Genomic DNA, 10,668 nt, shown 5'->3' with positions numbered 1-10,668 from the left:
TATATATATATATATATATATATATATATATATATATATATATATATATATATAATTATAATTGTAACTAATAGCGCAATTGATCTCTTGAGGTACCAGAAAATTTCGTGATGAGATAAACCCATGATTTCGATAAGACGGAGAAAGAGAAATTAAGATAAAAAAAGGAGAGAAAAAGAAAGGAGAGTAAGCTACTTTAAATGGATAAGTTTTAATTGTCGAAGGTGTTCATCTTTATGTAATAAAAAGCAAGAAATCTCGCACGCTCTGGGATAGAGAGGCACTTTGCGGCCTTCAAAGAGTTTCGTATACATATAAACCAATTCTGAACAAAGACCGATACACCTGTACATGAATATGCGAAGGTCCCATAAAGCCAGCATTGCCCTTTTGTGACTGAGAGAAAGAGGTCTGCGTAAGGCTTTACTCACAAGGTGTTCCACCTTGAGACTTGTTCCGTGAGATTATGACCGCTAAAATTCGGTTTATGCGCCGAGCTGCGAAAAGCATTACGATCCAAGCGCACGAGTCTGAACAGGTAAAATAATTTGCAACGCACATTTAATACTATCGTCATGTAATTACTGTACATTCTTTTAATAAACATGCGAGCAAAACAATTTCAATTTTATAACGTGGTGCAATTATATAACAATGTATTTATTTGGAAAAGTATTTCCCCGTTGTTTTATTCTATTATTTAGATAAGTGTAAGAATTACAATAAAAACTAGTTTATAGAAAGAAATTCGTTACTTCAAGACTATTTTCAATATTAACTTTTTTTTCTTACTTCTTGGACAAATGCAACAAGAACATCGTGATATAAGCTACGGAAAATCACAGAGAGAACATGGTAATTATATGTATACGTCAATATTGAAAAAAACTGGTTGTTTTTGTTTTTTATTCGTTTTGCTTTAAAATTCATCGCGGATACGCATAAACTATTAGAATTATTTATGATTCGTCCATATATATAAATATACGAATATACGGAATTATTACAATTTATCTTATATGTATACGAGCAAGTATAACACAAAGTATTCAGCCTTTCTGAACGAAAGCAATGGTACTCGAAAATAATAGATTCTATTTGTCGACATGTCGATCATCTAGATTACACACCTGGTGTTCGTGTATCGCCGGCATTTGCTCGTAGGAGTAATACACATTGATACTTAACGAACTTAGAAATATCTCTTAGATCTGAGAAATCCAGAAAACATATCGCACTCGTTAGCTTTGGAATGTAAAGAAACATAAATCAACCGGTGGCAAAATTATTAAATCTGATGCTGATAAAAATCGACGTCGGTACTGGTAAAGAGACCTGATGTCGAGAATATGCACTAATGAATAATTCAAAATAATTTTTTATTCTAATTTAATCGCATACATTGGGTATGTACTCGGAAGTATTGGTGAATTAATAATATTACAGATTATAGATGTGGAAGGTCGCCAAGAAAACAGACGACTTCCATAGCGATTCTTACAAGTTTTTATAGACTAGTTTCTTTTTTGTGGTTGACTTGTTTAATTGTACGAGAAATCATGTAACTGCGCAACTTTCACAGTAATTAAGCATGTAAAATACAAAAACAAAATTAATTAGCGTATTCATAAGATATATGTATGTTTCGTCGATATTTTGATAAAGTTAATTGAAAATAAAATAAATGTTCGAATGCAATTAATTTAGTTTCAACTTTATATCTAGAATTTATTACCGGGAATCTAAACACAAACTATACGTATTGTGACGTATTATTAGCTGCTTTGATTAATCTACGCTGATTAGTAGACCCCGCATTCGGCAGAAATATTTTCCTGTGGTATGTACTTTATTTATTGCGCTGTTTATATATTTTTACGATTACGTCGCGTCGCGGCATGACCGGCAAAACGTTCATTCATGTTTTGCGAAACGAGTTATGCGGTACCGCGCGGCGTGAACACTTTGGATAAGAGAAATACATAAATAAAACACACAATGTGCCAAGCTACAAAAGTGCAAATTATCCGCGACCACGACTCCATTGTTGTGCAAATTGCATCATCGTGGAGAAATCGATCGATCAGGTGAAATTGATCGGAACTCTTGCCTCCCTCCCTCCTCTCTTTGCTTGCCGCCGCACAATCTCAAAAGTTAGGTATCAGTGTTGTAAGTTTTAATCGGCGCGCGTAATCCACTATCGGCGTCGTGTGCAGCTTCGATAATTGGCCAACGAGAGGTAAGAGGTCTATGGAGCACATAATCGATGGGATTGCCGTGAAGTACGCGGATAGAAATAATATCTGATACGTCGGGCTCGTTGTCAATAAGAAATCGGCGATTACCATATTTCGCGGTTCTAATAGTAGAAAGTCTCAAAGCTCTGTCAGTCACCAAATCCTATTCTTCGCGAAGCCGTGATTCCTTCTAATATCCCACCTTTCGACACGCAAACCACGCGTACACGCGGCTCCCGTTAGTCTCACGCATCTCTTCACTCGCCCTTCTACAACATCGGCCGCATACCGATGTATAAACAATTTTGCGGTCGATAGGTACTCGGATAAAATAATGGTACGTTATTATCGGTCATTCGCATTTAAGCCAGTGGCTTTCTCGGCCGCGTCCTTAAAAGTTCCAGCCATCCATTCTCGCGTCCTTCGCGTTGTCGAGAAAATTTTCCGCGACTTCGTGATCGGTGGATGCTTTATTCTTAATGTATGCGGGCAGAGCAATTTAATATTAATGCAGCAGCAGAATAATATATATCTAATGATGGATTCAATAATTATTTATGTTAAAAATTTATGTTAAATATTATTTATGTTAAATATATAGTAGAGATGTTAGAGAGCTACCGTATGTGGAAAAATAACATTTCATTGTATATAATGTATTTGGATGTTTGTTACTTGCAGTGAGTATGTAGATAAGATTGTAAAGTAATTTTCATAACATTATGTTTCTTTCGATAAGATTGTAAAGTAATTTTCATAACATTATGTTTCTTTCGATATTATATGTAGAATATTTCAATATTTTATAAGAATTTTCTCGGATCACGCTAATTTTCTCGGAATTATCGCAAAGTTAAGATGTAAATAAAAACGATCCCCAATGCGCAACAGCAACAAAACAAACGTATAAGTGATAAGTTTTTGTTGCGATACTCGCATTCATCGAAACGATTTTATCAGTTGCAAAAAGGACAGTTACGCTGACAGTTACGTTGAATCAGCGATCAGTATACGAGTGAAGATATGATAGATTTAGATAGAATCTTTTTATTTGCATTACCATATAGAAAGGATGTGAATGGTATATCATGATGATGTGAAGAGTATCAATTTCAAGGAAGGAAAAACGAAAAACGACGTCTAATGGCAATAAAGAGATCCTAATGTTACGGTATATTTCTCCTCTTTTCCTCTTCTATCGCTGTGTTAGTGAATCCGCTTTATCCGTAAAACCTGTACCAGAAGTTCACACCAAATCGGGTTAAAACTGAATTCAGGCCAGAGAGGTGAGCCGTGGTCACACAAGAAGCATTCGGCACGACGGCTCCTATTATTTCTTGCAATTCTAATTCATCGAGATATTACGCTTAGAAAGAAATATAGTTAATTAGTTTTAATAGCCATGTGTGCGTGCACACGTGCGCAATCATTAATAATCGCGGGGGAAATAGACATTTAAGAGTCCAAGGAATTCATTCCATCAAAATTTCATCATAACGAGGTTGTACTTTCACTGAATCTCCTGAAGATGAACTTTACACCGTATAATTTAAACAGCTAATCGCGCTCGGGCTTAGAAGCGCGTGATTCTTTAAAGTCACTTGATAAAACGTCAGGATAAAACGTCATAAAGCTAAAAACATATATTCTGTTGAACAAAGCGTTAATTTGCAAGGAAAATTTAATGATTATTAATGATCACATGAATTCACTTGACACTTGACTCCACCTCTTCTTGCTGCATTATGAGAAGGTAAATCATATATGTATAGTATAATTTGAAGATCTCCCTGCCTCACTTCCTCACTTTTTCAATATTACGAGGAATGAAGATTATATATAGTACACACAATATTATTTTCATGCAGGAATCGCATAAAATCGCATCCGTATAGCTCGCAGAACACAATAGGTCGCAAATATGCAGGATACGCAAAATGCACTCGCAATCCGCAAATTATGTCGCCAAGGCGAGCGCCTGCGTTGCAATGCAAAGCATAAGAAGTTGTATCGGTGCCTGTCGTTGCTTTGAAATTACTTCTCATTGTGGTACACCAACGTAATTAATTGGCGCGTTTTTTCAGAGCTCTCATATACACTTGCGCTCATATCTATTAGTGTAACAGGCAAACCCACTAATCACAAAATAGATTTGTTTTGTTCTGGTTACGAAGACAATAATCTCATGCTCTTTTCGAAATCTTTTCTCCTGCGATCGGTGAACGCAAGCACAAAACGCAACTGCAGAAGTAACGCAGTCGCAGAAAATTCGAGTTGAATTAATTCGTCGCGTGAAGCGCGAGTACAATTACGCGTGAGCTGATACATCATCTTGTGTTTGTGTCTGTGACTTGCGTCTTGCGTTCTGCCAGCTATGTAGACGGAGCTTCACTATAAGCACTCAATGTAAGTTTTAAAGCTGTACGTGACTTCACTTGTTGCGCAGAAACCTTGAGACCTTTTTCTAAAGTCCTATTGTCCTCTTCCGGTGTGCAAAGTATAATTAGCGATTTCAATAAGGCCAAGTGTAAATATTCGCACGGTGTGTTATGAGATGATGATTTAATTCATCAAATAGCAGTTTGGAATGAATTAATTCCGAGAATTGTTTCCAGTTAATCGCATAACTGATTCCTTGTCCGTGTTTTGCGGGCTGCTTCGGCTCAACACTCGCGCGACCAAAGTCGAAACGGAGCGACTGTTGAACAGGCGCTCGATTGAACAGGTCGCGTGACATTTGGAATTCTTTTGGCGGAGTTTAATGTACTGTTGCACCGATTATGCATACTCACGTAGCTATTTCGGCTGAGATTTATCTCCCGCGAAGTCAGAACTTGCGCGAATTGTCGGCGAATGTCACGTGTCGCTTTGCTGACTTGCGATCCCTCGATGATCGTCTCGGAGTCCCACAACCCCGAGCGATTCGCGCGATCACGATATGACCTGCTTATTAGCAAGGGATCGAGACTGATCGAGCGGCCAGTGTATCGATTCAGCTTGTCGACTCGAAACCGCGCACTTTCGCGAGCAGCTGCGGCCTGCCTACGCGATCGTCCGCTCGTGGTTCGCGCTTGTGCGCACCGGATCGGCGTGCGTAACTGAATCGAGCCCCAGGAAAAATCAGACAGAAATAGGGGCCGTTCGCAGGGCACGGTGGTGGTAGGCGTAAAGAACGAATCGCTGGCCGGTCGATGTCGATGAAGCACTGTCCGCGGGCAACGTGTGTGTGGAGTGGCGGATGAGTTCGTGCCTTCAGTGTGACGAATGCATCGTGCACCACGCTTCTTTCCCCCTTTTGCGACTCACCTGAACGGCGAGGACGTCCTCCGCAACGCGGATCACGGACAGCCGGTGTATCTCTGTGGCTTTAGACCGGTCTCCTGTCTCCCTTTAACGTTGTCGTGTATATTCTGCTTCAATACGATTAAACACATTTCCTTCAATGTATTTCAGAACGCAGCAGATATTCAGTGAGAGAACCTACCTTTGAGGAATTACTTCCAAATAGATTCTCCTATTGGAACGAAAAAGGTTTTCAGAGCGTACTTTGACCGAGCATACATATATTTGAGAGCAAGAAAAACACTTCTTTTCTAGTGAAGTTAGTTACTCATATTTAGATGTATTTGAGGATCACTGTTCACTGTTTAGATGTATTTGAGGATCACTGACTTGCATGGTAATTGGTTTATGGGAGCTGCACCGATAATACGTGATGTGAAAGTAACATTTGTCAAGTCGACGTGAAACCTGTTGATATAACCAAGAGTATTCTAGGTTAAATCGTTGCGATAGTGGTACTCAAAAAATTGAAGAATCTTGTGCTCTAGATATAATAAGAAACATTCGACAGCACAACCTAAACTGTGAATCCAAGAAGAATATAAATATGAAAGTAATGTGAGAGCGCTGTCTCTCTTCCTCTCTTTTTTTTTCTTTTTCCTCACTCCCTCTCTCCTTACTTTCGTACTTATATTTTTTCTAGATTACTAATTTCACTAGGAACAAAATGGTCAAACCGTTTCACTCTCGATTGAACGTTTCCTTACGCAGATGCTTTATCGTTTATAAAATCGAGAGTTATACCAAATTCTCAATCATTCATAGATGTGCGTTTCTCGTAACTATTTAATTAGTCGGAAGAGCAATAATTTAAATCAGCTATAAACAGTTTTGATATCTTTATGTGTCATTTGCGTGAACATCAGCAAAAAATTGATTTAAAGGTCAGTTATATAAACTCAGTTACAAAGTTAATATAAATAGACTATGTACTTAATAATCGCTAGGTAAAAGACGGTTTTTTTTGAAGACCCGTCTATGGCAAGCACTAATAAAAATCGAGGTTGTATCTCGATATTAAAATATTTAAAGAAACTAGATATTAGCAGAGTTGCGTAAGAGTTAATTTTTTTTCTGAGTAAATCAAGTTTAAAGTTAATTATCACATATAAAATTAACTTAACTCTTTACAATCGAACTCCGGAATATTCCCGGCAAGATAGGTTTTATACTATGTAAAAAAAAACTATAAATATACATGAAATATCTAATACCTAGATAGAAAATAATAATTATGTACTTATTTGAATAAAATTTATACGTTTTTTAGGCAATAATTGCTTAAGCGCGCGCGACCCAAAAATAATTCCAACCAGTACAACTGTACAGAAAATACGACCGGAAAGAGTCAATCACGCTAAAAGTTAACATAAACGAAATCTTGATTAAAAACTAAGTTAAAATTAAATTAGCTTGTTAAAGATTCCGGTTTTTGATTCTTTAAAATTTTAATAGGTCACACTTGTTTACGATTATTTGGCTCATCCTATATTATTCAAACTATAAGCCGAATATCTTAGTTTATTTGATTTCCATGCATTTTTTCGTCCGCTCACCACGAATTTTAGTTGCGTCACTATTGTTAAATTATACGTGGACTCTTTAAAAATTTGATTGTTACAATATCCAATAAACTTTTTCATTCTATTATTATATATATTCATTGCTGGAGATAATCTAAAACAGGATCGAAATGTATAAATACACGTACAGACAGTATTTTTTGTAGTCATAATATTGACTGAGAGAGAGAGAAATATTTAGTTCTTTTTATTAAATTTTATTTTTACATACATAGGCTATTTTTATATATACACTATTATATGGTTTGTTAGTTCATTTAATATTAATATTTCGATCACACACACACACACACATACAAGGAGCTTTTATTTTTATTTTATTCTGCTTCGTTCGCATACTATCATTACATTTTGCGTCTGCTTGTTTGTCCAACTTTTGAGAAACCTATTTAACAGTATGATACTCTTTCGACACAATGTGAGAAAGTTTAAAAATATACATGTACTTTTCAACAGTGTTAGTACCATATTAGAGTGCGGCTGTAGGAGCGACAGCAGGTATTTTTACTGTCGTTGTGTAACTCACTTGCGTCAGAAAAGTACCTACAATAAAAATAAAGAGGGAGAAGGAAGGAATGCAATTTATAAAACGATTTGTCGTCAAATAAAACTTATCAAATCGGGTATTGGGAATTTAGTCGCCTTCTCAGAAGAGAAACAAAACGCGCCTGCTGATTTACATAATTGTTACGATCTTCGTGTATTGTACCAGTCGGCGGCCTGAAAATTTCAACAATATCGAAGATTGTGAGCACATTTGTGCATTATTATTGTGAAACCTCGAGCAACAGAGATCGATTGCGGCTATGGGTAATCGGAGTCAATGTCGAAATCCTTGGTTTTAGTGTAATACTTGTACAAGCGACTCTGCAATTGTTTGAACTCCAGCGACCACGAGTTCCTCATTTTACATATGTTGACAATATAGAGGAGGTGCAGAGCGAAAACACTACAGTGAATACATTATTGTGATAATGAGCAAACGATACCATGGCAATGTTTAAACAAAAACAAAGATCTAAAGCAACTAAAAACTATCTAAAAAATATTCTTATATATTCGCATTGTTTTATTAAACAACATTTTATTAAATAGCGTTTTATTAAACAATGTCATGTTTTATGTAAATTATATCGGTAACTCACCGATGTGTATGTGTGTAAGTGATATGTATTTTCGTTAATATCTGTGCAAATATTTAGCAGAACTTTTATGATGAATTTCTTAATATTGTTTTCATCGATGTAAGTCACTTATAGTAACATAGACCTTGAAACAACTGGAAATGTCAAGGCTGTAATATTTTTTACTATTAACTTGCGATTAGTTATAGCGTGGCGTATCGTATCCAAAAATGTAAACGTGTTAGTCACCATGATTGAACAACTTTAATCGCATATCACTTGAGAAAAATTAGTTCTTGTACATTTCCATGTTTTTTCGTCGAGTTACATAAAGGATCTGATCTCGAGAAGTTTTCTCTAAAAAAAAGTTTGCGACCCTAGTGCCCATAGTATGCTGTACGAGAGAGAGGAAAGATTTTTTGATTGAGTGTTCATCAAAACAAGTCAGTGATGATGATAGAGAACACAGTGGCATTTTTTATTCAATGAGAACCATTTCGTCAGCGTAGGAGCGGTTAGCGTTACTAGTGATTGCGAAAGGACGTAATACTCCTATGACGCGTGACGCTCTATCAAAATAACAGATCGATGAATGACTCTTCGTCGTGCAGAGTGCAAACAAATAACACCGCGCGAATTTCCAAACGTACGATGTAATCGTGCCGTTACACATATCATACTCCAGATTTAGTAAAAAAATGATCTTGAGCTAATATATATATTTCGCATAAAGTTAATCGCACGATTGCAACCGCTCGAGTAATAGAATTTAAACGACGATAATGGAAACGACAAATCGATGACGAAACAGTAAACCACCGGACATCTGTTATTTTTCTCCAGGCCGCATTCACTTAATATCTCGCCTCTCTAATATCTCGAGTTTCAAGAGTGCGTAAACCACACAATTCCTTGAACACATTCATCATCATTAGCGGATACTCGTTTCAACTATATCGTAGTCGCTGTCGCCGGTGGGGTTTTGCAGAATCTGTAGATCGCAAAAGTTACGCCTTCGCAAAGAAAAGGTGTTGCGAAAGATGTCTCACGTTGAATCTTACTTTCTGCCTATATCGAGGTGGGTGATAAATGCAATGTAAAAAATCACGGAGTCATATGGTATAACGAAGGCCACGTCTGTAGTTTCGTTCCTTTTTTTTTCTCTCTGCTTAACTGATCCATGCACACGAGAGGCCTTTCCAATACTCTTTACCGAAACATTTCCGACTTTGTAGGATATAGCCTTGCTGACTTCGAGCCACTCTTGGCGTGACATTAATGATCTCTTTGGTATTCTGACGATTGCCTAGTTTCAAGAGATACCGGATAATAGAAAACGACCTCGGCTGAACGAGTTTCGATAACTTGTGACTTTTGCACCCATATACTACACACGTATATGGCACGCGTGTATGGGAAAGAGAAAAGATTTTTCGATTGAGTGTACAATCGAGACAAGATGGTGATCGCGGTCTGACATTCTTTTTTTTTCATTTAAAGAGAACCATTTCGTTAGCAAAGGAGCGATTAGGCTTTGATTACTTCAAATTTATATCATCCGAGTTTCCTAGCCAAATTCTAGTTAAGTATAATGATCTATCAAAACACGAAACCCGTAGAGAATTTAACGAAAACAACCGTTCAATCCAATTGGACTGACTTTAGAACGGTGCTAGGAAAAATACTTCATGTCTTGACATCATCGTGCGCAAATTGACATTAAAACTTCAAACGACGGATAAGCACAGTCTATCTGTTTTTACGTGGTCGGAAAACCGACGTATGTTTAAGAGTTATTCTGTACGTTTAAGAGCGCTAATTATCACGCGGCACGCTTTATGTATATTCTTCTATTACTTTCTCTAGTCACGAGCGCGACTATTTCGTCACATATATGTATACCCACTAATTTGATCGTATACTACGCGTTAGCGGCTGAGAGTGAGAAGCGATTTTATACGCGGCGATCATTTAATAAGCGCGATTTAGACAGGCAGATCTATAGACGCGCGCACATACGTGTCAGACGAGGAGCCCGTTTATAACGCGACGTCAAATGTCAAGCCGTGTAAAATTACGATGATTTATATGTATCCCGTGTAACGCCGTGATTGCATCGTACGTCTCGCGGCGTTTTGAAATTCGCGCGGTGTTTGTTTGCACTCTGCGCGACGGAGAGTCATTCATCGATCGGTATTTTGCATGCGTCACAGGAATATTACGTCCTTTCGCAATCATCAGTGACGCTAATCGCTTTTTCGCTGACGAAATGGTTCCCTTTAAATAGAAAAAAAAATGTCAGACTGTGTTCTCTATCATCATCATTGACTGGTTTCGGTGAACACTCGATCGAAAAATCTGTTTTCTCTCTCGTACACCTTG

The 10,668-nt window shown here is 37.3% G+C and overlaps 1 protein-coding gene across 1 annotated transcript in view; it reads right to left on the bottom strand.

Annotated features, from left to right (window-relative positions):
* LOC116844894 (elongation of very long chain fatty acids protein AAEL008004-like) overlaps window positions 1-5,474 on the bottom strand; it is a 16,436-nt gene extending 10,962 nt beyond the window's left edge. The window contains exon 1 of the mRNA XM_032817020.1: window positions 5,030-5,474. The gene's annotated coding sequence lies outside the window, so the exon portion shown is untranslated. The remainder of the gene's footprint in view (window positions 1-5,029) is intronic.
* Between the last annotated feature and the right edge of the window lie 5,194 nt (window positions 5,475-10,668).

The sequence above is a fragment of the Odontomachus brunneus genome, unplaced genomic scaffold, assembly GCF_010583005.1.
Source record: "Odontomachus brunneus isolate Ranch 3 - 2012 unplaced genomic scaffold, Obru_v1 Obru_scaffold_047, whole genome shotgun sequence".
Taxonomy (NCBI): Eukaryota; Metazoa; Arthropoda; class Insecta; order Hymenoptera; family Formicidae; genus Odontomachus; species Odontomachus brunneus.
This window is presented reverse-complemented; position numbering and strand designations above follow the sequence as displayed.